The sequence below is a fragment of the Narcine bancroftii genome, chromosome 14 (genome assembly GCF_036971445.1).
Source record: "Narcine bancroftii isolate sNarBan1 chromosome 14, sNarBan1.hap1, whole genome shotgun sequence".
Lineage (NCBI taxonomy): Eukaryota > Metazoa > Chordata > Chondrichthyes > Torpediniformes > Narcinidae > Narcine > Narcine bancroftii.
Window position 1 is genome coordinate 6,277,181 of NC_091482.1, and position 23,478 is coordinate 6,300,658.

General features: G+C 41.9%; 1 long non-coding RNA gene across 1 annotated transcript; it reads right to left on the bottom strand.

Moving 5' to 3' along the window:
• Positions 1-12,945: 12,945 nt before the first annotated feature.
• LOC138749522 (uncharacterized) lies at positions 12,946-17,511 on the bottom strand. Its single transcript, XR_011348722.1, has 2 exons — positions 16,832-17,511; positions 12,946-13,296 (listed from the first exon to the last, which is right to left on the bottom strand). It is a non-coding gene; the product is annotated as an uncharacterized lncRNA (long non-coding RNA).
• Between the last annotated feature and the right edge of the window lie 5,967 nt (positions 17,512-23,478).

A 23,478-nucleotide genomic window follows, 5' to 3' on the forward strand; every position in this document is an offset into this window, starting at 1 on the left:
CACACCACGTTAACAGGCCCTTTTCGACCCACAGACCCATGTGCCCAATTGACCTACAACCCTCAGCACATTTTTGAACAGTGGGAGGAAACCAGAACCCCTGTGGAAAACCCAGCAGACACGAGGAGAATGTACAAACTCCTTAAAGGCAACGTGGGATTCAGAGCCCAGTCCCGATCGCTGGTGCTATAACAGAATGGTGCCTACCACTCCACTAACCATGCTGCCCCCCCCAACACTTTCATGTTTTACTAATAATGACCACTGAACCGCTATTAAAATCCAATATCCTTCACAGTGGGGAATACGCCATGTTTATGCTGTCTTGCCCACATGAACCCAACCCCAAAGCGTGATGGTCCCCGAATCACCAACTGAATCCTCTGAGTAAGTCACCCTATTTGCGATAAACATTGGCCTTGTCAGTGTGATTGCCCGTGTTCATGAAAAATAGATTGAAAAATTCTGGGCTTCCATCCATCGATGAGAATTTATAAAAACCTCATGCTGTCGCAGGACTGAGAGGGAATGCAAGTCAGCCTTGCCTTTTATGGGTGTTTGGGGGCAATGGTGGGGTTTTGGTATATCGTGTACGTTCCATTTTTTGCGTGACAATAAAAAGAACTTTGACCTCAATAAAAGGGACTTTCTCAACTAAGATACTGCTCACATTGGTTTAAAAATTATTGATTCATAAACAGCTAGTGACAACCTGAACTGTGCACTACACCAACTAGGAATATCTCCAATTATTTGTTTTCCTATTCCTGCTATTTCCTTTCCTTCTTATGTGTTATGTCAGTTATGTTCCAGCTGGGAAGCTGCAAGAAACAAGACTGTAAATTGTCCCCGTGAACAAGACAATAAACAAACTAATTACAGTAGGAGGTAAATGGCACATTGGCTTTTACTGCAAAGGAATTGGATCTTAGAAAGCATGTGGGGAGTAGTGAATCTCTGGAATGATCTGGCCTGAAGGGCTGTGGAGGCTGCACCATCAGAAATATTTAAAGTGGAGGCAGATACGAAGATTGAGGCAGTCAGGAATGAGCTGGTGTCCCTCATCCTGACTGCCTCTTCCACTACCGTGTCCAAAGGTCAAGTCGACTAAGCTTCACAATCTTCAGAAATAAAGAAAGAAATAGCTTTTAATAGCCAGAGGGTTAACAACAAGTTTTTGAAATGTTAATATCAAAATTCAAATATCAAAGATTTTTCCTATTTACAACCTTGGTTCTCTCTGGATTTAGATATGCACTGCTAACCCCATCACTGAAGATCTATCCTGGGGCTTTCATGTCGATGCAATCAGGAAGAAGGCTTGCCAACAGCTAATATCTTGTCAGTAGTTTGAGGAGATTCGGTATGTCACCAAAGGCTTTTGCAAATTCTATAGATGTACTGTGGAGATCATTCTGAGTGGTTGCATCACTGTCTGGTATGGAGGTGCCAAGGCACAGGACAGGAAAAGTCTACAGAAAGTTGTGAACTTAAGCAGCGCCATCATGGGAATCAGTCTCCACTCCATCAAGGATGCCTTCAAGAGGTGGTGGCTCAAGAAAGAAACCTCTATCCTCAAGGACGCCCACCACCCAGGCCATGCCCTCTTCACTCTGCCACCATCAAGAAGGAGGAAGAGGAACCTGAGGCAAGCATCCAACGGTACAGAAAGGGCTTCTACCCCTCAGGCATCGTATTTCTAAATAAACAGTGACCCACATACACTACCTCACTTTTTATCCTTTTGTATTAATTTATTTAAAAAAATTAATTTACAGCAATTTTGCACTTGCATTGCTGCCTCCCGAAAAAATGAATTTCGTGACATATTCGTAACACTAAATTCTGATTCTGTTTCCAATGTCCCAGTTTCATATTCTGAAGGTTTCCTTTGCACAACTTTCAAGTCATGCTTATCGTCCCTGATTATACAAATACAACCTGATGAAACCGCGTTCTCACATCCTCAGTGCAAAACACACAACCAGACATAGCACACATGCAAACAAATAATGCACATGCAGGACAAGTATTCACACACTGAATGCAAGTAAATAAATATTGTTCCATGAATATGAGAATCTCAGAGGGTTAGTTTGAGCAGTTCCTTTGCTCGTTCAGCATTCTCTCTGCCTGTGGGAAGAAGATGTTCCTCAACCTGGTGGTGCTGGCTCTGATCCTCCTGTATCTCTTTCCCAAAGAGAACAGCTGAAAGACATTGTGTGGAGAGTGGAAGGAGCTCACAATGATTTTGTGCGCCCTCTTCAGACGATTCTAGTAGATCCCGTCAATGGTGGGGAGCAATCCTCTCTTATGATCATGCAGATCGACCTCCGATGCATTTCTCTGAAGCAACCGTACAACACTGGAACATAGCTGGAGCTCCTATCTTTGGCTTGGCTTTGTGGACGAAGATTTATGGGGGGGGGTATGTCCACGTCTGCTGCAGGCTCGTTGGTGACTGACAAGTCCAATGCGGGGCAGGCAGGCATGGTTGCAGCGGTTGCAAGGGAAAATTGGTTGGTTGGGGTTGGGTGTTTCCTCCTTTGTCTTTTGTCAATGAGGTGGGCTCTGCGGTCTTCTTCAAAGGAGGTTACTGCCCGCCGAACTGTGAGGCGCCAAGATGCACGGTTGGAGGCGAGATCAGCCCACTGGCGGTGGTCAATGTGGCAGGCACCAAGAGATTTCTTTAAGCAGTCCGTGTACCTCTTCTTTGGTGCACCTCTGTCTCGGTGGCCAGTGGAGAGCTCGCCATATAACACGATCTTGGGAAGGCGATGGTACTCCAATCTGGAGATGTGACCCACCCAGTGCAGTTGGGTCTTCAGCAGCATGGATTCGATGCTTGCAGACTCTGCCAGCTCGAGTACTTCGATGTTGGTGATGAAGTCACTCCAATGAATGTCGAGGATGGAGCGGAGACAGCGCTGATGGAAGCGTTCTAGGAGCCGTAGGTGATGCCGGTAGAAGACCAATGATTCGGAGCCGAACAGGAGCATGGGTATGACAACGGCTCTGTACACGCTGAACTTTGTGTGTTTCTTCAGGTGGTTGTTTTTCCAGACTCTTTTGTGTAGTCTTCCAAAGGCGCTATTTTCCTTGGCGAGTCTGTTGTCTATCTCGTTGTCGATCCTTGCATCCGATGAAATGGTTCAGCCGAGGTAGGCAAATTGGTTGACCGTTTTGAGTTCTGTGTGCCCAATGGAGATGTGGGGGGGGGGGGGGCTGGGCTGGTAGTCATTGTGGGGAGCTGGCTGATGGAAGACCTCAGTTTTCTTCAGGCTGACTTCCAGGCCAAACATTTTGGCAGTTTCCCCAAAACAGGACGTCATGCGCTGGAGAGCCGGCTCTGAATGGGCAACTAAAGTGGCATCGTCTGCAAAGAGTAGTTCACGGACAAGTTGCTTTTGTGTCTTGGTGTGAGCTTTCAGGTGCCTCAGATTGAAGAGGCTGCCATCCATGCGGTACCGGATGTAAACAGCGCCTTCATTGTTGAGGTCTTTCATGGCTTGTTTCAGCATGCTGAAGAAGATAGTAAAGAGGGTTGGTGCGAGGACGCAGCCTTGTCAAAGGAAAAGGGTTCGGAGAGCTCATTGCTGTATCTGACCCGACCTTGTTGGTTTTCGTGCAGTTGGATAACCATGTTGAGGAACTTGGGGGGGGGGGGGCATCCGAGGCGCCCTAGTATTTGCCAAAGCCCTTTCCTGCTCACGGTGTCGAAGGCTTTGGTGAGGTCAACAAAGGTGATGTCGAGTCCTTTGTTTTGTTCTCTGCACTTTTCTTGGAGCTGTCTGGAGCTCCTATAGAAGGATGCTATAATGATGGCCTTGCCCGCTTCAGTATTCTATGGAAATGCAGCCGCTGTTTGTCTTTTTTTTAAATAAATCGTTCCAGCCCTTACAAGTAAAAAGCTACCTCCAGTGTGCAAGATGATGTACAGCAAGTTTGCTGTTTGCAATTTTTTTAATATAATATATATTTGACAATTTACTTTTGGCAGTGATCACAGTTTCTTATAAAGGAAACCAACTGTGCTTGCAGTGTGACATCCAAAAAAAAGACAGCTCTATTTTCATCAAAAAGCTTTAATAATCCAAAGCAGAGAGCTTGGTGTTGCAGAGACCAGAGACCAGCAAGTTCCAGGGTGAACAAAGAAGTTGGAGGGACTCAGTGGGTCAGGCAGGACCCAAGGGAGAGAAATGGTCAGTCAAATTATTTCCTCAAGTCTGCTGGTGAACAAATTAAAAGGAAGAAACTACTAAAATTGATATAGCATTTATCCAAGAAACACACTTAACTGAATTGGAGCACAAGAAATTAAAGAGAGATTGGGTAGGACATGTAACAGCAGCATCGTATAATTCAAAAGCAAGAGGAGTGGCTATATTAATTAGTAAAAATGTGCCATTTAAAATAGAAGAGGAAATAATAGATCCAGCAGGGAGATATGTTATGATAAAATGTCAGATATATTCGGAGTTTTGGAATCTACTTAATGTATATTCACCTAACGAAGAAGATCAAAAGTTTATGCAAGATATCTTTTTGAAGGTAGCTAATACGCAAGGGAACATACTAATAGGAGGGGATTTCAACCTGAATTTGGATTCAAATATGGATAAAACGGGGAAAAAAATTAACAGAAAGAACAAAGTAACCAAATTTATAATTAAATCAATGCAAGAAATGAAACTTTTGGATATATGGAGGAAACAAAACCCAAAAGAAAAGGAATACTCATACTACTCGGCTAGACATAAAACATACTCAAGAATAGACCTATTTTTGTTATCAGCTAGTATGCAAGATAGAGTAAGAAAAACAGAATATAAAGCTAGAATACTATCGGACCATTCACCCTTAATATTGACAGTAAAGCTAGAGGACATCTCTCCAAGAATGTATAGATGGAGATTAAACCCCATGCTACTTAAAAGACAGGATTTTAGAGAATTTATTGAAAAACAATTAAAAATGTATTTTGAAGTAAATACGGAATCAGTGGAAGATAAGTTTATACTATGGGATGCAATGAAAGCATTCATTAGAGGGCAAATAATAAGTTATCTAACCAAGATGAAGAAGGACTATAATCAGGAAACAGAACAGTTGGAAAGGGAAATAGTAAATATAGAAAAAAAATTAGCAATGAAGGAAGATACAACTAAAAGAAGAGAATTGGCGGATAAAAAAATAAAATATGAAACATTACAAACATATAAGGTAGAGAAGAATATAATGAAGACAAAACAGAAATATTATGAACTAGGGGAAAAAACGCACAAAATCCTAGCATGGCAGCTGAAGACAGAACAAGCTAAGAAAATGGTATTGGCATCAAGAAAAAAAGACAAACAAATTACATATAATCCAAAAGAAATTAAGGAAAACTTTAGAGAATTCTATGAACAATTATACCGAACTGAAAACGAAGGGAAAGAAGGGAAAATAGATGAATTTTTGACTAAAATTGAACTACCAAAACTACAAATAGAGGAACAAAATAAATTAACAGAACCATTTGGAACAGTAGAAATACAAGAGATAATAAAAAAAATTACCAAATAATAAGACACCAGGGGAGGATGGATTTCCAATAGAATTCTACAAAACATTTAAAGACTTATTAATTCCGCCCCTCCTGGATGTAATCAACCAGATTGATGAAACACAAAGCTTACCAGATTCATGTAAAACAGCAACAATTACAGTAATACTAAAACAAGGGAAAGATCCACTCTCACCAGCGTCATATAGACCAATATCTTTGCTAAACACAGATTATAAGATAATAGCTAAACTACTAGCAAACAGATTAGCAGAACAGGTACCGAAAATGGTAAATTTAGACCAAACTGGATTTACCAAAAAAAGACGCACAACAGACAATATTTGTAAATTTATTAACAATTCATGCAGTACAAGGAAATAAAGCACCTGCAGTAGCAGTTGCTTTAGACGCAGAGAAGGCCTTCAACAGAGTAGAATGGAATTATTTGTTTAAAGTATTGCAAAAATTCAGTTTACCGGAGAAGTATATTAATTGGATTAAAGCATTATATAAGGGACCATTAGCGAAAGTGACAGTAAATGGACATGTATCAAAGCAATTTAACTTAAGCAGGTCAACGCGGCAGGGATGCCCACTATCACCTTTATTGTTTGCGCTAGCTATAGAACCACTAGCAGAATTGATAAGAATAGATAATAATATAAAAGGATTAAAAATAAAAGACAAGGAATATAAAGTCAGTCTATTTGCGGATGATGTTATAGTGTACTTAACAGAACCAGAACTATCAATAAAAGAATTATATAAGAAATTGAAGGAATATGGAGAAGTGTCGGGTTACAAGATAAACGTAAATAAAAGTGAAGCAATGCCTATGAATAATGCGGATTTCTCAAAATTTAAGAAGGAATCTCCATTCAGATGGCAAATGCAGGCAATAAGATACCTAGGTGTACAAATAAACAAAAATCTAGGCCAATTATATAAACTCAATTATAATCCACTAATGAAAAAATTACAGGACGATTTAGAGCATTGGAAAGATCTACCACTAACACTAATAGGAAGGATAAACTGTATTAAAATGAACATTTTTCCAAGGATATTGTACTTATTTCAGGCATTGCCAATACAACTGACAGAAAAATTCTTCAAAGAGTTAAAGAAAATAATAAGGAAATTTTTATGGAGAGGGGGGAAACTGAGGATAGCACTAGATAAATTAACAGAATGGTATAAACAAGGAGGCTTACAATTGCCAAACTTTAAAAATTATTATAGAGCCGCACAATTAAGATACCTATCAGATTTTTATCAAACAAGGGAGAAACCAGTCTGGACGAGATTAGAATTAGATAAAATAGGGGAAAAGATACCTGAACACATATTATATAAATGGGATGAAAAATTGAAACAACATAGAACTTCTCCAGTATTACATCATCTCCTCAATATTTGGAAGAAGATTCATGTAGAAAGAAATAAAACAAATTACCAATTACCAAAACTAATATTGACGCAAAATAAGCTACTCCCTTTTACAATAGATAACCTTTCCTTTAGAGAATGGGAAAAAAAAGGGATTAAAAGAATAGAAAATTGTTTTTCAGGAAGTAGATTCTTATCCTTTGAACAAATGAGAGATAAGTACAATACAACTGGAGATACAGCGCTGGCATATTACCAACTGAGATCCTACTTGAAGGATAAATTAGGAAGCAATTTGAGTTTGCCAGAGGGAAGTAACCTTGAATATGTGATTACAGATACAATGTTAATCAAAAGATTTATAACAAATATGTATATTAAACTGCAAGAAAAGGAGAATGAGGAAAAAAATGGTAAAACTAAACAAAAATGGGAACAAGATTTAAATATAAAGATAAAAAAGGAAACATGGGAGAATTTATGTTCTGGAACGATGAGAAATACAATAAATACGAGGCTACGTATGATACAATATAATTGGTTACACAGACTATACATTACACCTCAAAAGTTAAATAAATGGGACCCAACAGTATCTGATAGATGTTTTCGATGTAAAAAAGAAATGGGAACAACAATTCATGCAATCTGGACATGTGAGAGAGTAGAAAAATTTTGGGAAGATCTCAATCAGATATTAAATAAAATAACAGAAAACAATATACCAAAGAATCCAGAGATCTTTCTCCTAAGTAACATAAAAAACAAAGAATTTGGAATTGATTTGGAGGATGCACAAAAAAGATTTGTTAAGATAGCCCTAGCCGTAGCAAAAAAATGTATTATGTCAACCTGGAAATTGGAAGATAATTTGAAAATACAACAATGGTATATAGAAATGAATAAATGTATTCCATTAGAAAAAATAACATAGTTTAAGAAATAATATTGAAATATTCGAACAAATATGGGAGCCTTACATTAAATACAATAGCGAAAACCTACCGGGGACAAACATTACCTAAGTTGATGGAAGGAGAAGGAAAGAAAAGAATGGACTCAGTAGAATTTCTGGTGTATTTTTGTTGAATGACAACATTGTCTGACTGGTTTAATGCAACCTAGATTGTATACCTAAAATGGATGGGGGGGTTGGGGGGGTGGCTTGGGAGGAGGGAGGGGGGGGGAGAAAAAGTCACTGTATATGTGTGAAAAAGAAAAAGTGTATATCATGGCTAATGTGATTTATGGTGTGAAAAATAAAAAATTTTAAAAAAAAGTCTGCTGGTGAACTAGATTGGGTTCTTGTACAATAGTTTTACGTTCAACAATTCCCCCCACCCCCCAAAAAAAATCTTATTTTATGTGAAATATAACATCTCTGGATTGCTGGTTCAGGTATCTGAATCACATTGCACCATTGAAACTCTACACACCTTAAGAGTAAAATATGTAAGTCTGGAGACACTGTGATTGAAGCAAAAACATTAATGTTTCACGCTCAACTTTGAAGGGCTTCAGCCCGAAGTGTTTGTTATGTACCTTTATTTTTGCTTTACAAAGTACTCTTTGACCAGCTGAGTTTCTCCAGCATTGGGTTTTTATTCTACCCATCTTTGACTTTCAAGTTTATTATCACCTGACTGTAGGTAGACTATACAACAAAAGTGTTTCTCTGGGCCACGGTACACATACATACACACAGCACCTAAGATTCAGAAATATATGGAAAGATACAATTTAAAATAGATATATACAAATATTTTGGGAGGATTTACTCAGTTACAGGATACTGTTTATCAAGCTCACAGCAATGATGGATGAAGCTATTTCCTAGCCTGGCATTTTGATCCTCTTGTACCCCCTCCTACCTGATGGAAGTGGGGGGGGGGGTCAAAGCAATTGCATGTTGGATGGAAAAAAGCACCTCAAAAATTCTCTGAGGCCTATTTAAATCATGATCCCATTGAATGTCATTATTAGAAGAAAGGGAATGGTAGAAAAGTGATGATCTCAGATGATTCTCTGTATTGACTTGTTCTCTTCCAAGATCTTCTGATCTCCACTGAAGAATCCTAGGAGACGATGAGATCTTGACAAAGTGGACAGGAGCTCCAGAGATGTGGCAAGTGGAGCAGCGGGGGTGGGGTAGGAGTGGCGGCGATGAATAGATCAGGTGCAAGGAGGCAGCAAATGTATCTGCAGACATTATGGAATTTCTGTCTTTAAAGTTGACTAAAAATACCAGGTTTCCAGTACAAGTATACCCTGTTTCATGAATACTCAAATTACAAAAATTTGCTTTTACTAAGACCGCCGCGTTCATTTTTAACGAAATAATTTGAATGGATTTTTTGCTTTTATGAAAATAGCCATTTCGTAAAGGTTTCACAGAAATGCTCTAGTTTCGTAAAGTGGGCCTAAACCTGTACCTTGCAGTGAATAGTTGATATAAAACATGTCTGACTATAAGGGGCGCCAGGTATTGCTCGTGGAGAATCTTTGTCTCCTTATTGCAGATTAAAGGCAATTTTGCCTCAAGACATTTCTGTTTTATTACATGGTACCCGATCTGATTCCGTGGGTCACATCACACCCAACTTCTTGCCCTGCCTTTGACAACTCCATACAACAGCTTGGGTGCTCCCATCTCAATTCTGAGCTGGAAAATCTCAGCTAACTTTCCAGACCAGTGGTATGAAGGGATGTTAAAGGAAGTGCCTGAGCTGGGAGGAAAAAAATGTCAATGCACTATTTCAAAGGAGTTCATTCACACATCCCCTGGTCTTTGGCAGTCAACCTTCAAGTACCTATTCACATTAATCCTACACTTATCCTCTCTTATTCTCCCCACGTCCCCATCAACACTCCCAGATTTCACCATTCATCGAACACACAGGGGATAACTTATTGTGACCAATTAACCTACAACCTCCACACAGACAGCACCCGTGGGTGGTCAGGGTTGAACCTGGGTTGCTGGAGCTGTGAAGCAGGAGCTCAACCAGCTGCTTCACTCACCAATGAATATGGTGCAACAGATTTGTGTCAATCTTCAAAGTTAAAATCTTTAGTTATAAAATATATACTTCTTAGGAAGTAAGTTATCGAGTTAAATCTATTTCTAGTGAGGGAATTATGGGATGGATTTAGGGTTACATAGACACCACAGACCTTTACACACAGAAGTCAGTTCAGAGTCGCAGCGTCTGGAAAACAAAGCCATAAAGCTGAAGAAGTGTTCTTCATTGAAACTCAAGAACCATGTGTTCTTGAAGGGACTTTTGTGGACCATCACCATTGTGCTAGTCTCCATTTCAAAACTCAAGTGCCATTTGAGTGACATGTGCTAGACTTTCCAAAATTGTAAACCTCTTGGAGCAGATGAGGTCAGAGGTTTGTATGGGTATGATGTGGTTTTGAAGAAAGCCAAAAGGTCCTGAAGAAATGAAATTAAAACTGTGGTGATGTCACATCACATGATGCCGGATAAAAATAAATGAAGAGAGAGATTTTGAAACCAGTTGGAAGAAACCCTACCACCTGTGAATACAAGATTGTTTTCTCTGTCAAGAGAGGAAATTTCAAAAAGAGCTGTTATTCTTATTAACAGAAGGAAAAACCCAGTGGTATTTTAAAATAAAATAGCTTCTCTGACTGCTCTTTTAAGAAGAGAGGCAGTCTCGTTTGTATCCAGAGGAATGGTCACTTTTGATTAAGAAGTTTGAAATCAGTGGAAAACAGAATCCATAACTCTTAGGCAAGATAAGAGGGAGTTTGTGAAATCATTCGGAGGAAGAAATATTTCTCTGAAAGACAACTCATCGAGAAACTTTTGAGTTTAAAGGGATCTGAAGATAATGTTTATAAGTGCTTCATAATTACTTCTGAACTGCAATTTAAAAAGATGTTTGAAACTGGACTTTAAAATGGACTTTTTCCAGAATTAAGCTTAAACTAATAGTTTGGAATTTAATCACACACATGGATTAATCAGATATATTAATATATTATATACCCATAAAATTGTTTCATACATACGAGAGTCTCAGATGGTCAGTGTGAGCAGTTCCTTTGGTCGTTCAGCGTTCTCACTGCCAATGAGAAGAAGCTGTTCCTCAGCCTGCTGGTGCAGGCTCTGATCCTCCTGTATCTCTTTCCCGACAGCTGAAAGATGTTGCATGCGGGGTGGAAGGGGTCCTCAACAATTTTGTGCGCCCACTTCAGACAATGATCCCGGTAGATCATGTTGATTGTGGGGGGGAGAGGAAGACAGACTCCAGTGATCCTCTCTGTCACTTATGGTCTCATTGACCTCCAATCCATTTTTCTGCACCAACCGTACCATACTGTGATGGTACTCGCAATCTCTAATTTAAATTATTATATTAACATTTCAAGAGCAATTAAGGATAGGCAGTAGTTGAAGCCTGTTGTCAGACTATCAGGAAAAAAAAACATTTTCAGACACATTTGAGAGAATGAGAAAGGACTGGCTTACAGCACAGCATGCTGTTAGATCACACAGCTATCTTCTTGACAGCCGTGGGATAAGAGATGACTGCAGAAGGATGACAGCCAGCTGCACATGGGAACTCGCTTGTGGAGAGTTGATTTTATTTATTAAAAAAAGTTCATTTTCACCGACTTCAATCCAGTATTTTACAGACTTAATCTCTTTATCGACTCTTGGCTCACATGGAAATCTGTTACTCTGACACCAGACTCCACAAACAGAAGGAATTTATGGCCAATGTTGACAATTGTTTAGCCCATGATTGATTTTCTTTTTCAATTATTTCTTTTTCTCTTTCCTGTGCTGCACCTCTTTTGTGCTCAATATCACAGGTAAAGCAAAGATGTTGAGGTGTGGTAAGACACTGGTGTGACCCCACTTGGAAAATTGTGAGCAGTTTTGGGCTCCTCGTTAAAGAAAGGATGTGCTGACGTTGGAGAGGGTTCACAAGGATGATTCCAGGAATAATAAGGTTATCATAGGAGGAGTGTTTGACAGCTCTTGGCCTGAACACGTTGGAATTTAAGAGAAGCACATTGAATGTCGAAAGGCGTGGACAGAGTAGATGGAGAAAGGTTGTTTCCCACGGTGGGAGAGTCAAGGACAAGAGGCCACAACTTCAGGATTGAAGGGCGTCCACTTAGAGCAGAGATGCAGAGGAATTTCTTCAGCCAGAGAATGGTAAATCTGTGGAATTTGTCGGCACAGGCAAATGTGGAGGCCAGGTCATTGGGTGTATTTAAAGCAGAGATTGACCGGTCCTCGATTAGCCAGCACATCAGGTTATGGAGAGAAGGCCAGGCAGTGAGGCTGAGTGGGAAAATGGATCAGATCATGAATGAATTCCAGGGCAGACTCAATGCCACTGTACAGGCTATTTCTGCTCCTGTATCTTATGGTTTTTATGGTCTAATGGTATTAAATGTTCCCAATACTGGTTGAAGTCTAACCCAAAGTGGCTTTGTTCTACAGAACAGCAGATGCTGGAATCTTGAGGGAACACCGAGGAGCTGGAGGTACTCAGCAATTCAGGCAGAAGTTGTGGGGAGAAATGGAGAGGCATTGTTTCATCCCTTCCGGCTTTGCTCTCGATCAAGGGGTACCGAGCCACAATATTTCTCCCCACGGCTGCTGCTTGGCCTGTGGAATTTCTCCGGCTTCTCAAGGATTTCTTTCCTTTTCAATCTTTTTATTGGTTTTTTTTTTGGAAAAAAAAAATCAGGTTGCATATGCTATAATGTTCAGGTAAAGTTAAAACAGACGATAAACAACGGGGAACAAGATACGCACGATCCATGTTACTGATGAAGAAAAAAGGAAAAAAAACACATCTATTGCTAATCTAATTTCTAACCCCAACCTGCAAAGTCTGGCGTCAACTACGAATTTCAATACTAATAGGTTCAAAACAAAAAGGGAAGGGAAAAAAAAAATAAGGACCAAAAATAATTAATCTGTAAATTTTGAAAATAGTTGAAAAAAAGAATCACAAAGAGAAGAAAATTTAATACTCGTTGAGGTAGTTGAACATCTAGAGAGAGGGATGCCATCAAATCCAATAACCATTGTGTATGCGTGGGAGGGACAACAAATTTTCATGGCAGCAGAATGGCTTCTCATGGATTTCTTACCATTTTACACAACTGTCTGGCATCCTTCAGTCCACAAAGCCCATGCTGAGCAACCTGCATCTTGGTATTGTGTGAACCAGACGCCAAATTAAACTCCATCTCTGCAGGTTACACCGGATGCATCTCCCTCCATCCCCTCAGCTGCGACAAATTATCATGAAGGAGAGCGTTTTCAGATTTTTCACTCCTGTCATCATTCCTTTGTATTCCTTTAAAACAAAAACAGCCACTGTTTGTCGCCGTTATGGATTGGGTTCAATTTAAGCACATACATTACACATGTTATACTGTTATACTTATCTTTTTAAAAAAAAAAACACAATTTCCGTTGGGACAGTGTTCGAGGACATTGCTGATGGGAGATAAAACTGACAAAGTCCGCTGCATTAACATGATCTTCCAGCCAAGCCATTCTAAAACCTCATTATTACATGAGATGCAGTGCCCTCCATAATGTTTAAAGACACTTTTAGTTCCTCTTTTCTCCAGTTTTAAATTTGTAATCAAATCATTCACATGATTAGAGTGCGTATTCCAGATTTTATTAAAGATTAATGGCATACATTTTGGTTTGAAATCTGGAATGCGCACTCTAATCATGTGAATTGTTTGATTACAAATTTAAAACTGTGGAGCACAGGGGCAATTAAAGAAAAAAATGGTGTCTTTGTCCCAAGCATTATGAAGGGCACTGGATCTACTGGGAATGAAATCTGTTTTACACAATATTTTTAAATTTGTATTGTGCCAATAGCATTATGTAGGAAGGGCCTTAGGGAGAAGGGCTGAGTGGGAGAATGATTAAATGGCAGGACAGACTTGATGGGCTGAATAGCCTATTTTAACTCTTTTGGTCCTAAAATGGGAATTTAAAACAATATCAACTGCAGCCAAAACCCTGACAAAGGGCTCTGGCCCGAAACGTGGCCCTTTACTTGCTGTGAATGCTGCATGCCCTGCTGAGTTTCTCCAGCATCTTTGTATATTGCAATCAACCCCAGCATCTGCAGGATTTCTTGTTCGACAGCAGGCATTCACCAGGAAATGTGGTACATTGAAGAAGAGGTCAGGCCCGAAACGTCGGCAACTTATCCTTGCCTATGGATGCTGTGAGGCCCGCTGAGTACCTCCAGCATTTTTGTGCTTTTATGCCAATCACAGCATCTGCAGACTTTCGTGTTTCACTAACTCCAGAAAACATCCCGTTCTGATTAAGTGACTCTATCCACTGTGAATACAGTTTGATGAATAAACTCAGCATTGATAGGGCTTTGGCAGCAAGCATCTCACCCAAAGAGAGAACTTTCACACACTCACTACTTCTGATTGCACAGTTGGGACGGAATCCTCGACCACCAGATCCAAGAAGCAACACTAACTCCTTGGTTTTATCAAGCCATAGATTCACCTCTTTACACAGAAGTGGATACTCCATTTCTTGCCCCTAATGCAATCTACTTTGAAACAAACCCAATGCTTTAGGAGACAGAGTTAGGAACTGAGCAGATGATTAAAGCATTTTGATGCTTTCAGAATTGGAAATTTGTTGTCTTGGGGAAGCACCGCAGTACAAATGTTGCCATAGATTACAATGTAAAAAATATAAATTAGTCCGAAAGAGAAAGTGAGGTAGTGTCTGTGGTTCATTGTCCATTCAGAAATTTGATGGCGGAGGGGAAGAAGCTGTTTTTGTACTGTTGGGTGCTTGTCTTCAGGCTCCTGTACCTCCTTCCTGATGGTAGCAAAGAGAGCATGGTCTGTGTGGTGGGGGTCCTTGAGGATTGAGGCTGCTTTCTTGAGACACCACTTCTTATAGATGTCCTCAGTAGAGTGGAAACTGATGCCTGCGATGGCGCCGGCCGAGTTCACAATTCTCTGTAGCCTTTTCCAGTCCTGTGCATTGGTGCCTCCACATCAGGCAATGATGCAACCAATCAGAATGGTAGGTTTGAATTATGAGAAGCAGCTTCTTGGATTGGGACTTCTCTGCCTGGAAGGCAGGAGGCTGAGGTGTGGTGTCTTCAAAGGTTTATAAAATCAAAAGGGGCAGAGATAAGGTAAATAGTCATAATATTTTACTCAGGGAAACCTAAAATGAAGGAACAAAGGTTAGAGGGATGAGAGGGGAAAAATTTAAGGGATATCCAAGAGGTACAGAGGGTGTAGGATATGTTGAACGAGCTGTTACCTCATCCTTCTCTTGTAATACTTGATACTGTGAAGACTGAATGATACAGCACAGAAGCAGGTCCTTCAGCCCATCGACTCTGCACCATCAAGGCAGCCCTATGGGAAGGTGACCATGGCAGCAGACCAGCGAGAGGCTCTGTGGCTGAAGAACACAGGCACTGTTGGGAGACCTGAGGCAAGGAACCCATGCAGGCTGCGGGCAAGTTGCGGTCAAAGGACTCACACCAGGCTATGGACTGCTGGAGACTGTCTCGAGAATGAAGGAGGTACCCTGTATTGCAACCAAACAGGATGTGAGAGGGTGCTGAGGGCACTGAAGGCTTCCTGATTGTGTGGGAGGTTTGGATCTGGAGCTCAGTTTGCCGATGGCCTGGACTGATGTCTGTGTGGCTGCAGATCTGCACGAGGATTGGAGATGAATCCACAGACACTCAGTGACTCAGAAGGGACTCTTGCTTCTCTTTCTCTGGCTGTAAGGGGCACTGGGCAATTTCTGCCAATGGCAAATCCTTGCCTGCCTTACAGCAGACTAAATGCAATTTTGTGTAATATTATTGCATGATAATAAAAGAACCTTGAATTATTCCCATGTTCTCATCAACTTCCCGCGAACCTTAACTCGGTGGCCAATTAGCCGACCAACCAGCACACCTTCAGGGAGGAAACCAGAGCCCCCAGAGAAAACCTGGATGAACACTGGGAGAACATGCCAACTCCACACGACAGGATCAAACCTGGCTCTCCAATGTTGTGAGGCAGCATGTCTCCTATTAGTGATGCCCCAACAAAATATCCAAATATGCCAGATCCCCTTTATCTACTTTGCTGGTTCCAAAAATTAATGTTCGTCAAACTCCATTTCATAAAATCCTTTTGGCTCTGCTCCATTGCACCACCATTCAAAACATACGGGGGCTGTAGGTTAATTGGTTGTATTGGGGAGCATGGATTTGTGGGCCAGAAGGGCTTGTTAGTGTGCTGCATGTCTAAATTTATATTTTAAAATACAGCACCGTAACAGGCCCTTTCGGCCCATGAGCTAGTGCCATTCAAATACATCCATGTAACCAATTACCCTACTCACCTCATGTCTTTGGAATGCGAGAGGAAACCCACGCGGACTGGGGAGAATGTGCAAACTTCTTATAGACAGCAGCAGATTCAATCCCTAGTTGCTGGCATGAGGAATTCCAAGCAGTTAGTTTAGGCTCATCGTTCACAAGTCCAGGCTCAAACTGTGCACCAATGGACACTATTCCAAACAGATTACGTTGCCTCTGGACATACAATGCACAATAACAGGTCTAAAATCCACAAAGTTCATGTGCAGAAAGGTTCCATTGTTCAATCAATAGCCCCCTTTCCACTGGCACCTTGTGCTAGGAATTAATGGGGAATTAAGCAGTTAAAGGTCCAGTGGAAAAGGAAAACAATCAGCACGCTGGCGTCAAATCACGCCGAGGATTGATGGCCTCGACCCCTACTCATATTTCTGGTGTCAGCTGATGCCAACGTGCCGATTAAACCAGTGGAAAAAGGACAGCAGAAAATCACCTGTTTCCGGTTGAAGGTAGAACACTCTGATCTCCAGGGGTGATTTGTGTTCAGTGGGAAAGCAGTCAGTGTCCTGGTTAAAGGTAGCCCAGTGGAAGCAGCACAAACTGCTTCCTGTCCCTGGTCACTTACACATCCAATTAACTGGGATGCCAATAAAAAGGGCTATTGGAAACATCTGTCAATTACAAGCAAAAGACCTCAGCACAACATGAACATTGGATTTTTTTCCCCATGTTCCGTAATACAGAGAACGAAGATCTGTAATATCAGAAAAAAAATACCTTCAGTTAATATACTCATGAACTCGCAATTACATCAGTAGTAATATAGTGATGGATCTCATCTGGAGAAAGCTGCAATAGATAGGGCATTGATATTTTGATGGTCTATTGGGCCTCCAGCCATTAACTTACAGAAAGGTGCAAAATGCTACCCAAAAAAAAAAATCACTCACCTATTCAATTACTTATTGGCAGCACAGAGATGTAGCTCCCTCCAGCAATAGTAATTGATCACTGACAGGGATGGTGAAATAGTGAAAGCTAGACAACCCATTCTTCGATGTAAATTCAGACCAGTTTAAGGCAAACACTGCCACAGCTTCCAGCTGTGTCACCCCGAAGATAGCCTTCAATACTTTTTTTTAATTAAAATATTTGTATACTTTGTTTAGTCAATGAGGCAAGTTAACAAAAGCAAACTAAAAGCAAAGAAATTGCATTTCCTTGAAAAACCTGCAGCATTGTTGAAGGCAATGTCATTATTTCAATTGGGTTCTCTTTGCAACTTTAACTGTTTATCTCTCTGTAGGAAAGAGATCACCATTGTTTGATCTAGCCATTTCCTGCATTGCTTATTTCCGTTAACAGTAGCCAAATTCAAGCATTCTTATTTCCTGTGATGAAGGAAATCCAAAATAAGGGCTGAATTATCAAAGTTCAAATTTATTGTCAGAGTACGTACATGACATCATAGACAACCCTGAGATTCTGGTTTCTGCAGGCCAGGGAGAATTATTATTTATTGGTAGTGCAAAAAAAATGTATTCAAGGTGGTATACAAATAAATGCAAACCACTGACTGTACATTACAAAGAGAAAAAAATTAATAAATTGCAAGAGTCCTTAAATGAGTCCGATTGAGTTTGTTGTTGAGGAGTCTGATGGTGGAGGGATAGCAGTTGTCACCGAACCTGGTGGTGCGAGTCTTGTGGCCTCTATAACTCCTTCCTGATGGCAGCAGCGAGAATAGTGTGTGCTGGGTGTGCGTGGGGCTTTGATGATTGCTGCTGCTCTCCGACGGCTGTGTCCACTTTCTTCTGCAGGGCTTTACGCTCAGGGATATTGGTGTTCTCAGACCAGACCACATGAAGCAGCTGGACAGCACACTTTTCACCACACATCTGTAGAGGTATTGATGTCCTTTCTTCATGATGCCATTAGTGTGTTGGGTCCAGGAAAGATCCTGTGAGATAGTGATTCCTAAGAAGTTAAATTTGCTCAGCCTCTCCACCTCTCATCCCAAAATGATCACTGGATCATACACCTCTAGCGTTCCCTTCCTGAAGTCAACAATCAACTCCTTGGTTTTAGTAACATCAAATGTGAGGAATTTTATTAGAATTGATATGTTGGGATATCAGGTTGGAGCATAAACACCAAACTGACCATTAGAATGAACAGCCCATTTCTATATTGTGATTGGATGAAGATATTATTCCCTCAGTGCTGGTGAAGCAACTACAAGCCTCTGTACCCTACTATGCACTGGATCCTTGACTTTCTCATTGGAAGACCACAGTCAGTACGGATTATAAAAAATCTCCTCCTTACTGATATTCAATACAGACGCACCCCAAGGATGCATGCTTCACCCACTGCTCCACTCATGATACACCCATGACTGTGTGGCCAGGCACAATTCCAATGCCATTGACAAGTTTTCCGATGACACCACAGTTGTTGGCAGAATCATGAATGGCAATGAAGAAGCGTACAGGAGGGAGTTAGATCAGCTCATTAAATGGTATAACGACAACAGGTTTGCACTCAATGCCAGCAAAACCAAGATGATTGTGGACTTCAGGAGGAAGTCATGGGAACATGACCCAGTCCTCATCGTGGGCTGTCATGGAGAGGGTCAAGAACTTCAAATTCTTTTGATTCAACATCTCCGAGAATCTGATCTGGAGCCTCCACGTTGATGCAATCACAAAGAAGGCCTAGCAGCGGCTAGACTTTGTGAGGTGTCTGATGAGATTCGGTATGTCACTGAAGACTTGTAAACTTCTACAGGTGTACAGTAGAGAACATTCTAGCTGGTTGCATCTCTGGCTGGTATGAAGGCGCCAACTCTCAGGTCAAGAATAAACTCCAAAGGGTTGTTAACTTGGCCTGCAACATCAGAGGCACCAGATTTCACTCCATCGAGGACACCTACATAAGGCAGTGTCTTAAAAATAAAGCAACCTTTATCCTCAAAGACCCCCACCACCCAGCCATGCCCTCTTCACTCTGCCACCATCTGGAAAAAGGTAGAGGAGCCTAAAGATGAGCACCCAGTGGCACAAGGATAGCTTCTTCCCTGGTACCATCAGATTCCTGAATAATCAATAAACCAAACACACTGCCTTACTTTTCATCCACTTTTTTATAGTCATGTTGTAAGATAGTCATAACATGAATGTTTGCTCTATCTTTGGCTTGGCTTCGCGGACGAAGATTTATGGAGGGGGTAAATGTCCACGTCAGCTGCAGGCTCGTTTGTGGCTGACAAGTCCGATGCGGGACAGGCAGACACGGTTGCAGCGGAAAATTGGTTGGTTGGGGTTGGGTGTTGGGTTTTTCCTCCTTTGCCTTTTGTCAGTGAGGTGGGCTCTGCGGTCTTCTTCAAAGGAGGTTGCTGCCCGCCGAACGGTTTGAGGCAATATCAGCCCACTGGCGGTGGTCAATGTGGCAGGCACCAAGAGATTTTTTTAGGCAGTCCTTGTACCTTTTCTTTGGTGCACCTCTGTCACGGTGGCCAGTGGAGAGCTCGCCATATAACACGATCTTGGGAAGGCGATGGTCCTCCATTCTGGAGACGTGACCCACCCAGCGCAGCTGGATCTTCAGCAGCGTGGACTCGATGCTGTCGACCTCTGCCATCTCGAGTACTTCGACGTTAGGGATGAAAGCGCTCCAGTGAATGTTGAGGATGGAGCGGAGACAACGCTGGTGGAAGCGTTCTAGGAGCCGTAGGTGATGCTGGTAGAGGACCCATGATTCGGAGCCGAACAGGAGTGTGGGTATGACAACGGCTCTGTATATGCTTATCTTTGAGGTTTTTCAGTTGGTTATTTTTCCAGACTCTTTTGTGTAGTCTTCCAAAGGCGCTATTTGCCTTGGCGAGTCTGTTGTCTATCTCGTTGTCGATCCTTGCATCTGATGAAATGGTGCAGCCGAGATAGGTAAACTGGTTGACCGTTTTGAGTTTTGTGTGCCCGATGGAGATGTGGGGGGGCTGATAGTCATGGTGGGGAGCTGGCTGATGGAGGACCTCAGTTTTCTTCAGGCTGACTTCCAGGCCAAACATTTTGGCAGTTTCCGTAAAACAGGATGTCATGCGCTGGAGAGCCGGCTCTGAATGGGCAACTAAAGTGGCATCGTCTGCAAAGAGTAGTTCACGGACAAGTTGCTCTTGTGTCTTGGTGTGAGCTTGCAGGCGCCTCAGATTGAAGAGACTGCCATCCGTGATGCCACAAAACAATGAATTTCATGACTTGTTCATAACAATAAATTCTGATTCTGAAATTAGAGAACACAGCTCAGAAGAAAATTCCTTCTTCTCCCATTGCAGTGGAAAGGACCCACCACACCCCAGACACACTCTTTTCCCTCCTCTCAAGCAACTGAAATCATGCACCAGACTTCACTCCATTGAAGACATCTACATGAAGTGATTTTTCCCTGCAGCTGTCAAGTTGCTGAACGAACCCCATAACAATAAACTCACGCACTTCCCATTGGAGTAATCGTCAGGGACATTGGAGTACCCTGACTCCCCACGTTCTGCAGGATCACCACCAACCACTGAAAGCAAAAGCAATGTTAAGACTGGCCTTCATCTTACCTGGTGTACCTCTGCATCCTCTCTTGCCAAAGCCTCGTGTCCAACTCTCGTAATGGGCGCTCCGCTTCACCTCGCCTTTTTGTTACTGCCAACTGTTAATTGACTAGGCTAATATACCTGTGAAATCTCTTCAAATTTAATTTAATTATATTTTAATTTAATTTTTAAAGTTTTTAATTTGGACATAAAGCACATTAACAGTCCCTTCTGCCCCACAACTCCATGCTACCTAAATACACCAATTAACCCAAAAACCTCAGTACATTTTTGAAGGGTGGGAGGAAACCGGAGCATCCGGAGGAAACCCAGACAGACACAAAGAAAACGTACAAACTCCTTACAGACAGCAGTGGATTCAAACCTACATCGCTGGTGCTATAGCAACTTTGCGCTAACTGCTACACTAACCATGCCACTTTATGTTATTGCCAAAGCCATCTCAAGTCCTCTTTTTTCCCTCCCTAAACCCAAACTACATCCCTTGTACTGTTCAAGGGATTTGTTTGATCCCAGTTTCCTTTATGTGATGTTTGTCAATTCAAGTTTATTGACATCCAATTGTACAAGCCAATGTAATAGCCTTCTCCGGTCCTCAGTACAAAACACACAGACACAGAACCAAGCACACCACACACCCAGACAAACTACGCATATGCAGGACAAGAATTTCATCTTGACAAATAAATAAATAAATAAACGTTGTTTCATGAATGGAGGGTAAGTGTGAGCAGTTCCTTTGGTCGTTCAGCATTCGGCCTGTGGGAAGAGGCTGATCCTCAGCCTGGGGGCGCTGGCTCTGATCCTCCTGGATCTCTTCCCCGACGGGAGCAGCTGAAAGATGCTGTGAGTGGGGTGGAAGGGGTCCTCAGTGATAATGCGCATCCTCTTCAGACAACGATCCTAGTAGATCCAAACAAGTGCATTCAATATGGAGTATAATGAAGAATTTATTTTATGGATTTCACCTCAAATAATGCAAGACTCTTTCCAGAACCTGTAATTGGAATTACCATAGGACACAGGAACAGAAATAGGCTATTCAGGTTATCGAGTCTGCCCCACCATTTAATTATGAGCTGATCCATTTTCCCACTTAGCCCCACTGGCCAGCCTTCTCCCTATAACCTTTAATGCTCTTGAACATCAATCTCTTCCTAAAATTCACCCAATGACCTGGCCTCCACAACCGCCTGTGGCAACAAATTCCTGCATATGCAGTTTGACTGTATGTGTGCCTATGTCTGGTTGTGTGTCTGCATGTTTTGCACTGAGGATCAGAGAACACTATTACATCAGGTTGTACTTGTACAATCGGGTGACAATAAACTTAACGACAGATTCACCACCCTCTGGCTGAAGAAATTCCTGTTCTAAGCAGACACCCTTCATTCCTGAGTTTGTGTCCTCTTGTCCTTCACTCTCCCACCATGGGTAACAACCTTTCCACATATACCTTTTTCCATGCCTTTCAACATTCAGAGATTCCCCCCATTTTCCTAAATTCCAATGTGTACAAGCCGAGAGCTGTCAAACGCTCCTCATATGATAACCCTTTCATTCCCAGAATCGGTACTTTAAAGCATGTTAGGCCAAATGTTTTTGGTTGTTGGTCACATACAAAAAAGTACAAGTCTCAGCCCCAACCATATTTAGCCCAGCAATTTTGCAACCACCGTTGGCACCCTTAACAGGCCGTTAAAGCCTGCACAGAGCCATCGGCAGTCAGACTGGGTGGTTGGACCCCCCCAGGACAGCACAGAAACTTCACTTCCCCCTGGGTCTGCACCAGCGGCAGCACTGCCATTTGTTTTCTTCTAACAGGTCACTTAAAAAGGGCAATGGGGCACAGTTGGCACGGCGGCATTGGTTTGGCCATCTCTGCTTTAAATCCTTCACAGCAGATCGTGGGAGTCCATCACGTGGTAAGCTACCAGCTGCATTCACTTCATGCTCTTGACCAAGTTTTCTGCAGGGTTCAAAGCGTTTACTTTTTGGAAAAAATTTATAAGAGCATTCAAAGCAGTCCATGCCTCCTGAATCCTACATCAAGGAATAATGGAAAAGGACCAGTTGGGGGCTTCCACATTGTGCCATGAGAAATGAAATTCTGGGGGCGGCAGAAGACTGAAAGAAAGGCAGCATGGTGAGCGCAACATGATTACAGCGCCAGCGACCCGGGTTAGAATTCCACATTGTGTGTAAAGAGTTTGCATGTTCTCCCTGGGTCTGCATGGGTTTCCTCCGGGTGCTCTGATTTCCTCCCACCATTCAAAGAATCACGGGTTGACTGGTATAGTTGGACAGCAGCACATGCTTGCGGCTGGAAGGACCTGTTACTGCCCTGTACATCTAATTTTAAAAAAAATTCAAAGCAGATAAAGAACCACCAATAGCAGAGTTCATGAATATGCACACAATGTTGAGTATGCTGAATGGAGTTTTGACAAGGAGGTCTGCAGATGCTGGCATTGAGTGCAATACACAAATGTGCTGGAGAAACTCAGCAGGTCACACGGCGTCCATAGGGAGTGACC